Below are 16,749 nucleotides of genomic sequence, written 5' to 3'. Positions count from 1 at the left end.
TGTCGTTCACACCGTTGGAATCAGGGAAATGAGCACTTCGATCTGATTTCAAGTTCATCGCCTTTCCGCCACTTTTAATTTTGATATTTTTCCATGCCACTGTGTTTGAAGATCCACCTAGATCAAAGACCGAATGGGAATTCTATTGTGAATTCAAAATGGCTATTCAAGATCAAACATGGAATTGATGGCAACATTGAGAAATACAAAGCAAGGTTCGTAGCTCGAGGATTCACCCAAAAAGAGGGATAATATTATAATGAAATATTTTATCTCATGGCTCGATATATAACCATTTGTTTGATAGTTTCCCTTGCTGCTAGTCAACGATGGACTCTTCATCAAATGAACATAAAGACCGCTTTCCTACATGGCATGTTACAGGAAGACGTATATGTTGAACAACCACAAGGTTTTGAAGTGGAAGATCAAAGAACGCATGTTTTTAGGTTGAAGAAGGCATTGTATGGTTTGAATCAAGCTCTCCGAGCTTGGTATGCAAACATTGAGAGTTACTTAATGAAGTTGGGGTTCACAAGAAGCAATGTCGATCCCAACCTCTACTTCAAGGTAGTCCAAGGTATGTCATTGATTTTGGTTTTATATGTTGATGATATATTCTTGACAGGTAGTGAGCCTATGATGATCAAGTCTAAGAAGGAGATAGCCTCATAATTCAAGATGAAGGACCTTGGTCTCATGCACTACTTTCTAGGCCTTGAGGTGTGGCAAAGGCCTGGGAAGATTTTCCTTTCACAAGGAAAATACGTTGTGAAGCTGTTGAAAGATTTGGGATGATTGAATGCAAATCCATGTCTACGCCGATGGAAATGAACTTCAAGAAGTTATGTGGAGAAGTTGCAGGACCTGATTTGGCAAATCCATCTGAGTATAGACAATTGATTGGGGCTCTAATGGTCCTTGTGAACACCCATCGAGACATATGCTATTCAGTAAACACATTGAATCAATTCATGATTGAGCCCATCCATGCACATTGGATAGCTTCCAAACAAAAATTGAGATATTTGCATGGTTCAATAACACTTGGTCTAAGATATTTTGTCGGAGATGTTCAACTTCATGGATACGTTAATGTTCACTGGGTAGGAAATGTTATCGATAGAAAGAGTACATTTGTATGTTGTTTTAGCGGATCTGCCATGATATCCTGGATGAGCAGGAAACAAAAGTTTATAACATTGAGCACATTCCAAGCAGAATACATTGAGCATATTACCGGGCGCCACATGTTTCCCCACAGTTGGCCACCATTTCAACCTATTTAAAAAAAATGGTTACAACCATCTAGGGTCAATCCCCCAACCTCTGTGGAATAAACTCAATGGATTGACCATTGCACCCAATCGTAAGAATTGTTCAATATAAAGGGGACACTTCTATTTATACACTTGTTTTGTGTTTAAAACTCAAAATGGAGGGTCTATGGGATTTGACCTCAGGACCCTCAATCAACAAACATCTATATTAAACCTTTATCAACCAAGAGTTCCAACCAACAAACATTGAAATGTTTGCCTACAAAACTATGTAAACTTGTAACATTCGCCTATGAGGACATTGCAATGGCAAAGAGGGAAGCATACGCATTCAGACGAGTGGCAGGCCAAGATGGGATCCTACACAAGCATAAATCTCGAGGTGGATTCTAAGAATATTTTGCAGTATATTCCAAGGGAATATTCTAAGTATACCTTGATTTATTATGGTGCAAATTTTGAGGAGGTAACAATACCAGAACCTGGTCAAGTTTATATTCAATTTTCTTGAAATGTCGCAAGGAATCCACTAGTTTAGTCAGAATTGGGATATGAGCAGCAAAATTTCAGGTCACTCCTAGATGTGAGGTATTTCCATGTACTTGCCATTATTTTGTGTAGATAATATAGAGGCCTCTCCACTTTGAAGTTGTGCCGGAGACGTAACTCACACATTATGAGTGAACTTCGTTAACGAATCTTGGTACATTGCCTATAGTGTCTCCATTTTGTGTTGATTCTTCATGGATGTTTCGTTTATGGTATTTTCATGCTTTTTAAGCAATTATGTTTAACGTCACCATATAAAATATCCTGGATCATGTTGGTATCAAAGTGGTCTTCTTTTATGTGAATTGTGAGTGTAGATGCTTACCAGGAGCCAACTCAAAAAGGGTGAAGGAAAACTCAAGTCTTTTAACCCCAATATTATACATGCAACATGAAGAAAGAAAATGGAGGTCAATGAGATGCACACAGAGAATTAGTAGGCTTTCCACAAGGCCCTCTACTAGATGGCAAATCTGGTGGAAAATTTGTTTGCAAATTATGAAAGGAGAATGGGAAAAGAGGGCAAGAAATAGGGAGCTAAAACAAATGATAATGTGTCAGTCCACTGAGGAGGTGGAGGAGAACCTCATGAATCTCCATATTCAAGTTCAAGCTCTTCCTCTTCCCCTCATTCTCATCATTCAAATAGTCATTAGAAAAATATTTTTAAAAATCCATTTTTAACGTTAAATGTAAAATTTGACTTGCCCATGTTTAATGGAGAATCAAATGTAGAGAAAATAAACAATTGTATTAGAAATATTGAAGTGTATTGACGTATACAACATATTGAAAAGGATGAGGCAAAGATTCAGTTGGCATCTCTTCGTTTTGGCAGCACAAATCTTGTATGGTGGGAGAGAAATTAGAAAGGTAGTCAACATAATGGTAAACTCATTTCTTCATGGTTTGAGTTTTTTTCTACATTAAGAGGGAAACTTTACCCATTGTGTTGCAGGAAAAAATTCATGATGGAATGACAAACCTTGAGACGAGGAAAAGGTTAGAGTGTTCAAAGTTTTACAAAGGATTTTAGGAAGCAAACATTGGCATTGAATATTCATTTAGACTCACTAGAAACTTTGATGAAATACATTGGCACTTTACACAGTTATCTTCGTAATTCATTGTTGTTGTTTGATCCCACTAATCTAGATGAAGCTAGTGTGAAAGAAATTCATCTTTAAGAAAGGAGAAAGCATGGACAAGAATATCATCCAAAGAAGTCTTCATCTGAGCCTTAGAACAACAAGTTCAAAGGAAAATGAAAGGGAAAGAAGACAATGAAAGCATAGAAAGAAGAAGGGAATCCCTCTTGCACTCATTGAAAAAAAGATGGGCACAATGAGGGGCATTGTTGGAAGCTACATCCAGAATTAAAGCCAAAGAAGTTTGGTGGAAAATGGACGTAGAAGATGGTTGTTATAGCTCAACAAGAAATTGGTTCTGATTCTAGTGATTAGAGGCAGATCACAGCCATTGGTGTACAAGTTAAAGGTTCATTTCATGTTAGTTCAAGTTTTGAAAGTAAAGCTCATGTTGATCAAATAAAAAGAAGTGAATTGTTTCATATAAGAGTTGTATCTAAGCACACAAAAAAAGATGCATTGTTTGATCTGGGTTCTCAAGTTAATGTGATCTCAAAATCAATTGTTAAGAAGTTGGGTTTGGAAACGAGACCTCATCCAAAACCCTATCCTCTTGGTTGGGTGTGTGTAAATGCAAAACCTATCCTCTAGACACGTCTATATTAGAAGTTGCCCGTGCCATGCTCCATGATCAAAAGGTGCCAAATTTCCTTTGGGAAGAGAATCCACATCTGTTGTTGTATATGTTCAAAATAGGGTGCCTCATCAAGCATTAGAAAACAAGACGCTCGAAGAAATATTCACGAGTGTCAAGCCCGATATTATCCATCTTCGTATATTTGGATGCCCCGTATATTTTCTGTGCTAAAGGACAAAAGGAACAAATTGGAAGCTACAAGAAGAAAAGGTATGTTTGTGGGTTATTTTTAAAATTCTAAAGCATAGATAATATATATCCCTGGTAAAAGGAAAGTTGAAATTAGCAGGGATATAATATTGGATGAAAATGTAGCTCTTGGAAAAGAAAGAGATCTTCCTTCGCCTCCTCCTCCCAAGGAAGAGAATGATGACTAGGATATTCTAGATGGTCCTTCCATGCCCGAGTTCGATATGGTTGATGATCCCATGGAGCCTATGGATCCGTTAGATCCTCCACCAAGTGATCCTCCTACTAGGAAGATACCACTTCAGCTCTGTGTACTCTACAAAATTTTGAAAGAAATGTTCCCATTCGTAGATAATTTATAGAAAGGAAGCAACCATGAAACTATCAGGGATATGTTGTAGCCAAGAGCACTATGATTCAAGTTGAACCATCCTCATTTGAAGAAGTAGTAAAAGAACAAGTTTTGAAGGATGTTATGCTCAAGGAATATGAATTGATTGTGAAGAATGATGTATGGGATGTTGTGTTAAGACCAAATGGGAAGTCTGTCGTGACTTCAAAGTGGCTATTCAAGATCAAACATGGAATTGATCTTAGCATTGAGAAATACAAAGCAAGGTTCGTAGCTCGAGGATTCTCCCAGAAAGAGGGAGAATATTATGATGACATATTTGCTCCCGTGGCTCGATATACAACCATTTGTTTGATAGTTTCCCTTGCTTCTAGTCAACCATGGACTCTTCATCAGATGGATGTAAATACCGCTTTCCTTCATGGCATGTTACAGGAAGAAGTATATGTTGAAAAAACACAAGGTTTTGAAGTGGAAGATCGAAAAACACATGTTTGCAGGTTGAAGAAGGCATCGTATGGCTTGAAGCAAGCTCTACGAGCTTGGTATGCACACATTGAGAGTTACTTAGTGAAGTTGGGATTCACAAGAAGTAATGTTGATCCCAACCTCTACTTCAAGGTAGTCCAAGGTATGTCATTGATTTTTGTTTTATATTTTGACGATCTATTCTTGACAGATAGTGATCCTATGATGATTGAGTGTAAGAGGAAGCTTGCCTCAGAATTCGAGATGAAGGACCTCAGTCTCATGCACTACTTTCTAGGCCTTTAGGTGTGGAAAAGGCCTGGGGAGATTTTCCTTTCACAAGGAAAATACATTGTGAATTTGCTGGAAAGATTTGGAATGACTGAATGAAAATCCATGGCTACACCCATGGAAATGAACTTCAAGAAGTTATGTAGAGAAGTTGCAGGACCTGATTTGGCAAATCCATCTGAGTATAGACAATTGATTAGGGCTCTAATGGTCCTTGTGAACACCCTTCGAGACATATGTTATTCAGTAAACACATTGAATCAATTCATGATCGAGCCCCTCCATGCACATTAGATAGCTTCCAAACACATATTGAGATATTTGCATGGGTTGATCACACTTGGTCTGAGATATTATGGTGGAGATGTTGAACTTGATGGATATGTTGATGTTGATTGGGTAGGAAATGTTATTGATAGAAAGAGTACGTTTGGATGTTGTTTTAGCCTTGGATCTGCCATGATATCCTGCATGAGAAGGAAACAAAATTTATAAACATTGAGCACGTCGAAGAAGAATACATTGCCTCTAGCATGGCTAGCTGTGAAGCAGTTTGGTTGAGGAAGCTCTTTGGAGAGTTATTTGAGCAGGTCATAGACACTACAGTGATATATTGTGACAACATGAGTGGGATCTGTTTGGAAGAGAATCTCGTGTTCCATGACAAGTCCAAGCACATTGAGATTCGATATCACTTTATTCGAGACATGGTACAAAGAGGAGTTGTTAGACTCCATCACATATCGAGAGATGAACATATTTCAAATATTCTCACCAAGGAATTACCAAAAGGAAAGTTCTTGGTCTTTAAGGAGTAGCTTGGATGGATAGATGTGGCCTCTCCGAATAAGGGGCAACGTTAATCGAGGACACTGAGCCAACTCTTCCTACCCTGTTTGAGCTCCCAGGGTAAGGAATTGAGATAGAGGGCTCCTGGAGTTGAGGAATCTTTGGACAATAGGGTACTCCCCTATATGTTAACCATAGATTTGGATATGTTACTCCCCTATCTTCATAGGGTCGGAGAATGTTTCTCCCATGTCTGGTCTTTGCAGAGTATACCCTAGTTGTCATCATACCTACAATAAGGGTTTGTCGAGAATACTGCTCCTCATTTGGCCAACAAGTTGAGAGTGTACTTGGCCTCAAGTGCTCTACCACATTAATACAAAGATTCATTGGTGGGAAGATCCGCAGACAATAAAATTGGGTTGAGAGTTGTTCCCCTTTTGATGTTTTAGGTTGAGGATGAGCTCCCCGATGGGATTTCAAGGTCAGAGATGTACTCCTCTATATGATGAGTTATCCTATTAGTTAGTATGTGTGGAAGTTATTTCTCCCTAATTCTTCTTCTTTTAGATCCAATAAATTTTTAGTAGATAGAGTTGAGCAGATAAAGTCAAATCATGACCACAACATGACAAGATGATGTGAATATCGACTGACAGATATTGGCATGTGGAATTCTTCCTCATTTAGAGGGAGTGTTAATTTTTTAAACTAGGGTCAAATTCCACCTTGGACAACTCAGATGACTTATATGATTCTTTCATTAAATTCATCTTTTCGATAGGACCAAAATCGACCTAAAGATAACCCTATTTGGTCAAGCGGAAGTTGATTTTTGAATTATTTTGTTAATACATGTATAATGGAACGGGTCGGCCCTAAGCACATGTGAAATTGTTTAGGTTGACCTAAACCCCAAGTGGAACCTCAGGAAATCCTATAAATAGAAGCGACCTCAAGCTCATTTCATCACATTGATCAAGCCATCTTCTATTCTTCCCTTTTGTCTTGGTTTGCACAGGTCTAACAAAAGGAGTCTGCGCAAGGGTTTGAAATCACAGGGGTGAAGCTCGCATTGATCTAGGGTTTTCTGATTCCTTAATGTTGGCACATAACTGGGCATTTTAGTCCCTAGACGCTAGCACAAAGTGGTAAATCCAACATCTAGAGAGCCCTAGACACTGGCACAGAAGCCTAAGGGAGTGTTCAGGGTTTCAGAATCATATATGGAGGTATCAATCCCTGGACACTCACACAGAGTGATCTTGAGAGCGTCCAGGCAGTCCCGGATGCTCACATAGAGTGATCCTGAGAGCGTCCAAGCAGTCTCGGACGCATGCACAGTAACTGGAAGGGAGCGTCTAGGGTTTTGGAGCAGATATGGGTTAGTTTGACCCCAGATGCATGCACAGAGTCTTCCTGAGAGCATCTGAGCAGTCACAAACGCCGTCACACAGTGTCCGAGAGAGCATCCAGAGAGTTTCGGATGCACACATTCAGTTTTTCTGAGAGTGTCCACAGTTTTGACCTTGGGTTTGACAGTCGGATTCAGTTGGCTTTAGTGATCTGGTAGATATGGGTTTCTCTCTGTTTTTATATAGATCTATAGATCTGTAGATATGTTTTGTAAATATCCGCTGCAAATATATGTATCGGGCTCATTTTACTCTGTTGAAAACTTTTTATGATGATCTATTAAAGAAGAATATTTGAAAGGGTTTCCCCCTTGTGGAGTTTTTCCCTGCTCTTGGACCAATCTATTGTCTCTTATGGTTATGTTTTAGTCTTCTTTGTCATTGCATATATTGTTCTATATTCAATTAAATTTTATGATTGGTTACATTGTTATTAGTTGGATGAATTGCTAATGAAGAAGTAAATTGGACTAAAGTAACTAATACAGCATAGAACAATCAGAAAAAATAGCAGCACCAAGGTGGTATATTAATTGTATCTATAGCAAGCACCATGGTGGTTTATCAGTTGTTTTCTAGCAATAAGCATCATAGTGACTCACTCTTTCCTCTTAGTTCATTGACAAGGATTCAGCCAAGGTTCAAATGGAGTATTGTTTAATCTCAAGAGTTGGAATCCACTTTCCAAGTGGTTTATCATCTATCTTTTCATAGCAAGCACCACATGGGTCTGATGTCCATCGTCCATGTAGTTTATCCACTACTCAGAAAGCACAACAATGACCCATAATTCCCTAACCAATTAGTTTATTAGCTATACAACAAGAACCACAATTATTCAGTCATCCATTGACCCTCCCACTAACCACACAGGCTTAGACAATGTAGTGGCCTCACACACATCTTGCAGGGAATTCACCCAAAATTCATAGGGGTTTAATTCATGCATAGAGTTTTTCATACCAACTCAGACACCACTCTATCTTCTACATCCAATGCCTAGCATATCCCTCATGCTACAAGGATTAGCAATGAGAGCTAGAAGACTGACTCGCTAAAGTGCTAACACCAAAAACCAACCATGCTTGAGAGATCCTACTCCCTCTTCAGTTGTGCATTTGTATATTTCCTCCCAACATCCCTTCATGCCTTTGATAGATCACCACACATCTCTTCAATGCACTAGGTGAATGGGCATTGTACTATCCTTTATCGCTTCTAATCACATCTTATAAATGGATTGTCATCAAGTAGCTCACCCAAGTTTGCAACCGATGGATCGTTAACTTTAGCATTTAAGCTCAAGGTTGGATTCATGGATTTCTAGGCAAGCAACTTCATCATACATTGGGATCTGAAAGGTCCTCATCTCCTTTAGTCAGTGATCATAAGAATTAATGTTAAATGTTTAAAACATCTCATATCAGCCAATCATGGGTCTTGTGCCCACATTAGCATTAGAGTCACATTACAAAATTTGAGGTAAATGAAATGGATGTCACATGGTCAAACTTATGCCTAAAAAAAGGTTGATACCTCAAAAAAAAAATTGTTGTTGCATAAACACTTTTCAAAATCCATATTAAAATCTCCAACATTTTAAAAAAATTATCCATACTTAATATATCAAAAAATTAAAGTTCAAAAATAAGCCCAAAAAAAGGGGTTGATGTTGCATCAACATTTTTCAAAATTAGCATGAAAATCACTAACATTTAAAAAAAATGTGCACACTTAATACATAAGAAAATTTAAAGTGTCAAAAATATACTCCAAAAAAATGAATATTTTGAATCAACACTTTTCAAAATCGGATGATTTTTTTAACCTCTGAAAAAGTGGGAACTCAGTATAGTTCTCGTTTGATTGGTAATTATGTTAATGCAAGGGTATGATGTGTTAGCCCTTGTTATTTCCTACCGCTATGTTATAGGGATCGATATCACAGAAAGGGTTGTCAAACAAGAATAGAAGGTAAATTTTAGATTCAACATTTGGAGTTTTATCCTAGGAATATGCTTTTCTTAGGCAATATATGTTGTTTTTATGATAGTAAATCTATTCTTCCTTATCATAAAAGCAACATATGTGTGTGGCATGCCAACCTCTGATGCTCCAAATTTTCAAGCCTATCATCCACCCACAAACTAAATCTCGCTTTCTACTTCAAGCTGGCCAAGGATAATAAGTAATTTCATCACGAAAACTGCATCATAAGTGATGTCTTACTGAGAACTATGAAACAATGTGAGAGGAGGATGAATCGTGATATATATATATATATATATATATATATATATATATATATAAGGGAATCTCATCACAAATAGATGTAGGTCAACTCCATGTCAACGTAGAAAATACTAAAAAACCAATTTAGTATGCCCAAAAAAAATTTACAACATCAAAGTCTAAGGTCCCAAAAAAACACACAATCATAAATTACATAAATTACAAATTCTAAAAACCATAAATATAATTGCACAAACCCATGAAATCACAATAACAAAAAACACATAATATTATAAAAAAAATAAAAATAAAAAATATCTCAAAACTCAAATTATTATGTGGAAAGTTGAATCAATAAAATAGCAATGTACTATAATAGTTGTTAAATAATAATGTAAAAAAAATTACATATAATGATAATCAAACTTACTTTAGTTCAGTTTATATAAAAGATACAAAATCATGTCCTGACTTATTTTATTATAATTATTATACCTCCCAAACTATATATTCATCTAATTTATTTCATATCAATATATCACACAAATCTAAACCTATTTTTTAATTAAATTAAATAACTTACCATTATTTATATTTCAAAACAAATTACTATACTTATCAAAATACATGTTATTCATAACTACTTCAAACTCAACTATTCATAAGGTTATGTATAAAGGAGAAATATATATAACAGTCCAAGCCACTCTTCTACTTGTGAAGGAATAACACTAACAATAATAAGCTTGATTGGCATTTCCTAAATATATGATTGATCCCTAAACTTTAATTAGCATCAACCTTATCCTATTTGGAATATAGTATCATAGGAATAATCAATGATACTAGATGGTCATAAAAGATTATATAGATTCAAATTAATATCAAATCCTTTTCCCATTAAAAAAGAAAAGAGCCACTCACACATGCGGATATAACGAATTTTTCACCAAAAATGTCGCATTATGATAGGTATATCCGTATGGTGGCAGTTATTATTACATATTACAAAAATCATTTGAATTTTATTATAATTAAGGTAGTCTATTCTTTTAAGTTAGCATAATATATAATAATAATAAAATTAATTGGTCTGCATTGTCTTTGCCTTTTCCCATATTACATTTTCATTAAACTTAGAAATTTATATTTGAATTATGAGAAAGAAAATTTTATATATAAGAAATGTATTTTTTAATCGAAACATATAAATTAAAATTTTATTGTTTTTTTAAACAAAACATTAAAACATTAAATTGATTAACTTTCAAATCCATGAAAAGGAACCAAATGTAGGGATTCCACTATACATTTTAAATTTATGTTGAAGTTGTGAATTTCTTTTACAACGGTGTAATTTGAATTTTATTTATGAAGTATATGTTTATCTTTATTTTCAAATTGGCAATTCAGAATTTTATCTACAAAGTAAAGGTTATGCCCCATTTCCGAGTCGTCAATCTAGAATTTTGTCTTTGTAGATTAAGCCTCACATAAATAAAAATTTGTTTAGTTTCAATTTTCACTTTGCAACATCTTCTATTTCATTGCCATTTGCAAATTTCAAGCTAAATAATTTAAAATATTTTCTTTCCTGTTTTAATTGGTTTGTTTGAGAGTCCAAATGGGAGCTTGGATGCTAGGTGGTTATTCTACAAAACTCAACAACAAAATAGAGTAGGGTCAGATCAATGAAATCCAAGTAGATTACTCACTAAACCCTCTTGAATTCTACCAAATTCAATCGAAGCCAACTAGCATTTCAATGGATGATTGTGGGGTTGTTGTGACTGATATTGCTTCAGATCAAATTTGAAGACAAATGTCAGAGGCTTTGGTGGGTTTTTTCATGAGGTGGTTTCATCCAGTTGGTCAAGAGATGTGGGGATAGACCCTTACCTGCAAAATCAATTTCCTAGTGGAAATTTGGTTGTTTCTTCTAAAGGGTGGGTTGTGGCTCAACCCATGTCAAGCATTGGCTTGGACTCTTTTCCCCCAATGGTTTCTTTTCCTATTCCGGAAAGTCAAGCAATTTTTTCAAAAGGGGGTTTTTTGGTGGAACCAAGGGTTTCGCATGACTTGTGGATGGATCACATTTCAAAAGGTGGTCTGGGTTGTGAAGCTACAAGAGATTTTTTACAACCAAAATCGAGGGTTACATCATCGTAAACAGAAACATTTTCAGCCCTAACAAAAATAGAGAGTGGAGGTAATCCTACTCGAGTTGTGACACCAACGAAGTTTGGCAAGGAGCAACAGACTACTGGAGGACAAGGTCAAAAGAAGCGGGTGAGGTGTTCCAAGTTCAAGCAGGTTGAACACAGGATGGTTCTAGGGGAGGATTTTTCGCTCCATGAGGTTGAGAGAAAGGATGATCCAAGAGGATCCAAAAAGGCTCAAAATTCGAAGCTCTCAAGTCTTTACAAAATGGCACCAAATCGTAGATCTCGTCGAGATAATTCCAACGACGTGAACGACACCTCAATCCGATTCCATGTGAGGAGGATATGCTCATATGAAGTTTTGCACAAACAGTAAAAAAAATTGTGCAAGTGGGACCCACAGGGTGCCATGTGGCACTCCCATAGGCTACGACGTGGCAGACCAATCAACAAGTATAGTTAGCAAGTGGGACCCACAAGTGATCTGTCACGTTGACGTGGTTGGCCACTCATGAACACCATGGTATGGATGTGGACCAACTCGAGGTCATCATGTGGCCCAATCATTGGTTGCCACATGTCACCGTGTGGCCCAATGACCAGGCGCCACATGTTGCCCCGCAGTTGGCCACCATGTCCACCTATTTAAAAAAAAATGGTTACAACCATCTAGGGTCGATCCCCCAACCTCTGCAGAATAAACTCAATGGATTAACCATTGCGCCCAATCATAAGACTTGTTCAATATAACGGGGACGCTTATATTTATACACTTGTTCTCTACGGAATAAACTCAATGGATTGACCATTACGCCCAATCGTAAGACTTGTTCAATATAACGGGGATGCTTATATTTATACACTTGTTTTGTGTTTAAAACTCAAAATGGAGGGTCTGTGGGATTTGACCTCGAGACTCTCAATCAACAAACATCTATTAAACCTTTGTCAACCAAGAGTTCCAACCAACAAACATTGAAATGTTTGCCTAAAAAACTATTTAAACTCATAGCATTCGCCTATGAGGACGTTGCAATGGCAAAGAGGGAGGCATACACATTCAGACGGGTGGCAGGCTAATATGGGGTCCTATGCAATCATAAATCCCGTAGTGGATTCTAAGAATATTTTGCAGTATATTCCAAGGGAATATTCTAAGTATACCCCAATTTATTGTGGCACGAATTTTGAGGAGGTGACAGTACGAGAACCTAGTCGAGTTTATATTCATTTTTCTTGAAATGTCGCAACAAATCCACTAGTGTAGTCAGAATTGGGATCTGAGAAACAAAATTTCAGGTCACTCCTAGATGTGAGATATTTCCATGTATTTTTCCATGTACTTACCATTATTTTGTGGAGATAATATAGAGGCCTCTCCACTTTGAAGTTGGTCCCGAAGACGTAACTCACACATTATGAGTGAAATTCGTTAATGAATATTGGTGCATTGCCTATAGTGTCTCCATTTTGTGTTGATTCTTCATGGATGTTTCATTTATGGTATTTTCATGCTCTTTAAGAAATTATGTTTAACATCACTAAATAAAATATCCTGGATCATGTTGGCATCCGAGTGGTCTTCTTTTATGTGAATTGTGAGTGTAGATGCTTATCAGGAGTCAACTCAAAAAGGGTGAAGGAAAACTCAAGTCTTTTAACCCCAATATTATACATGCAACATGAAGAAAGAAAATGGAGGTCAATGAGATGCACACAGAGAATTAGTAGGCTTTCCACAAGGCCTTCTACTAGATGGCAGATCGGGTGGAAAATTTGTTTGCAAATTATGAAAGGAGAATGGGAAAAGAGGGCAAGAAAAAGGGAGCTACAGCAGATGATAATGTGTCAGTACACCGAGGAGGTGGAGGAGAAGCTCATGAATCTCCATCTTCAAGTTAAGGCTCTTCCTCTTCCACTTATTCTCATCATTCAAATAGTCATTAGAAAAATATTCCTAAAAATCCATTTTTAACGTTAGATGTAAAATTTGATTTTCCCATGTTTAATGGAGAATCAAATGCAGAGAAAATAAACAATTGTATTAGACAAATTGAAGTGTATATTTGTATACAAAATATTGAAAAGGATGAGGCAAAGATTCAGTTGGAATCTCTTCGTTTGGGAGCACAACTCTTGTATGGTGGGAGAGAAACGTTTAGAAAGGTAGTCAACATAATAAACTCCTTTCTTCATGGTTTGAGTTTGTTTCTACATTAAGAGGGAAACTTTACCCATTGGGTTACATGAAAAAATTCATGATGGAATGACAAACCTTGAGACAAGCCAAAGGTTAGAGTGTTCAAAGTTTTACAAAGGATTTTAGGAAGCAACCATTAGCATTGAATATTCATTTAGACTCACCAGAAACTTTGATGAAATACATTGGCACTTTACACAGTTATCTTTATCATTCATTGTTGTTGTTTGATCCCACTAATCTAGATGAAGCTAGTGTGAAATTAATTCATCTTTAAGAAAGGGGAAATCATGGATAAGAATATCATCCAAAGAAGTCTTCATCTGAGCATTAGAACAACAAGTTCAAAGGAAAATGAAAGGGCAAGAAGACAATGAAAGCATAGAAAGAAGAAGGGAATCCCTCTTGCACTCATTGAAAGAAAGATGTGCACAATGAGGAGCATTGTTGGAAGCTACATCCAGAATTAAAGCCAAAGAAGTTTGGTGTAAAAGGGACGCAGAAGATGGTTGTTATAGCTCAACAAGAAATTAGTTCTAATTCTGGTGATGAGAGGTAGATCACAGCCATTGGTGTACAAGGTAAAGGTTCATTTCATGTTAGTTCAATTTCTGAAAGTAAAGCTCATGTTGCTGAAAGAAAAAGAAGTGAATTGTTTCATATAAGAGTTGTATTTAAGCACACAAAAATAGATACATTGTTTGATCCGGGTTCTCAAGTTAATTTGATCTCAAAATCAATTGTTAAGAAGTTAGGTTTGGAAATGAGACCTCATCCAAAAACCTATCCTCTTGGTTGGGTGTGTGGAAATGAAAACTCAATGTCACCAAGCAATGTAAGGTTATGTTTACCATTGCATCAAAGATGATAGATGAGATTTATTTAGATGTTATCCCACTTGAAATTTATGGCATAGTCTCAGGAAGCCCATACTTATATGACTAGAAGACATTATTTTTTAGGCATGAGAACAAATATCATCTCCCCAAATACAGGGTGGAATATATTGTCAAATCTCACTGCATGAAATTAAATTCAACCCTTGTCAGTGCAGGATAGATGAAGAGACTCATCAACTCTAGCAAGAAGTGTATGTTCATGGTTGTGAGGACAAAAGAGGTTGAAGCATCTGATGCTTTCAAAGTTTATAATCCTTCTCACAATAAAGAAATGTTGGATATTGTCTCTAACTATGATGAGATTTTTTCAGGAACCAAGTGGATTTCCTCCCAAGAGAGAAATTAAGCATGACATCCATCTTCAACAAGATGCTCCTCTGCCAAATTTAGGCATGTACAGGATACAATCTATGGAAATTGAAGGAATAAAGAAGCAAGTGAAAGACTTGTTAGACCAAGAAGTCATTAGACCTAGCTCATTTCCATGTTGTTCACCAATTGTATTAGTGCCGAAAAAATATGGCACGTGGAGAATGTGTGGGGAATATCAGGCCCTCGACCATATCAGGGTGAAAATTTGGTATCATTCCCCTCATATAGATGATTTTATTGATGAATTGAAGAATCTTGTTTATTTCACTAAGTTGTATTTGCACAGTCGTTAGCATCAAATCTGGATTGTAGAGAATGATATATGGAAAATTTCTTTAAAAACCAAGCAAGGATTGTTTGATTGGTTGGTAATGAAATTTGGGATTTACAATGCCCCAATTACATTCATGAAGGTAATGAATGATGTATTTCGACCATTCTTATATGGGTTTGTGCTTGTATATTTAGATAACATTCTTGTCTTTAGTAAAACAAGGGATGATCATGTAAAACATGTCAATCAAGTACTCAATATTTTGCAAGAAGAGAAATTGTATGTAAAGTTTTCCAAATGTGAATTTGGCAAAAATTCTTTGGTCTATTTGTGTCATATTGTTGGAGGATGTCAACTAAATATTGATCCTTATAAAGTTGACGTAATTGTAAAATGGCCTAAACCTACAAATGTAACAAAAGTGAGAAGCTTCTTGGGAGTAGTTCAACACTAGAGAAGATTCATAGCTAACTTCTCAATCATTGCATCTCCTTTGCATGCCTAGGGTGAAACAAATATTTTATTAGGGAGGAAAGCTACAGGACCAAAGTTACAAATCTTGTCAAGGTATACTACAAGACCGAAGTTACCTACTATTGCAAGTCAAAGCTTCCATTGCAGGATGAAGGCTATTGTTGTAGGATAAAGGTTGACATACAGAAGGATTGTAACCCTATTTGGTTAGTTTGATTGATGGAGGGGTAAAGTCAATGGTCTAGATTGTCTCACTTTGATATGAATCTACTAAGGAGGAGTTTGATTGGGTTTTCCCATCCTTAGGGGTTTTGTCTTGGCTAAATTCCTACATCATGTGTTATTTCGTTGTTTGACATTTATCTTGATGATGAAGAAAACATGATTATTACAAAATGAATTAATATAACATCACAAGAACTTGTCAATATAAGAGAAATCAATCTAAAAAAAAACTAATCTCATTGCCCTAGATTTCTCAACATGGTATCAAAGCTTGGTTCTTTTGAAATAAGGGAAAGAAGGAATAAAATTTGGGGGCATATACTAGCTCTCTCCACAGTGACTATATTGTAGACCTGAGCATAAATAGTAGATGCAAAATACCTTGGTAAAGAAGAGTGAGGGTTTAAGTATAATCAATATCTGAAATTTGCATTAAAAAATCTGAATTTGTGGTGTTATCTCAGAGCTTTAAAATTCCAGAAGTATATGCACTTGTGGAGGAACCAAATTTATGTTTTGAATATCACATAAAGGACCAACTTCAATGTGAATATCTTTAGAGACATTATAAGATTATCTTACAATCTTAGTCACCCTGGAAATAAGTCAAGCCTCCCTCAAAGTTTTTAAGTATAAGTATATGTTTGTAAGGGTAAATATTAGTCAACATCACCTTCAAGAAGAGATAAATATTTGAGCACATAATGGCTCAAGGCCAAACAAAATTGAGCCAGTCTTAAGAACATTTGAAAATGTTGTAATTCACAATTCTATGACAAATAACCTAAAGTAA

This window comes from Pinus tabuliformis, chromosome X, assembly GCF_031772625.1.
Source record: "Pinus tabuliformis cultivar Carrire ecotype Pingquan chromosome X, CPIR1, whole genome shotgun sequence".
NCBI classification, from domain to species: domain Eukaryota; kingdom Viridiplantae; phylum Streptophyta; class Pinopsida; order Pinales; family Pinaceae; genus Pinus; species Pinus tabuliformis.
The sequence above is the reverse complement of the archived record's forward strand: the minus strand, read 5'-3'. Positions refer to the sequence as shown.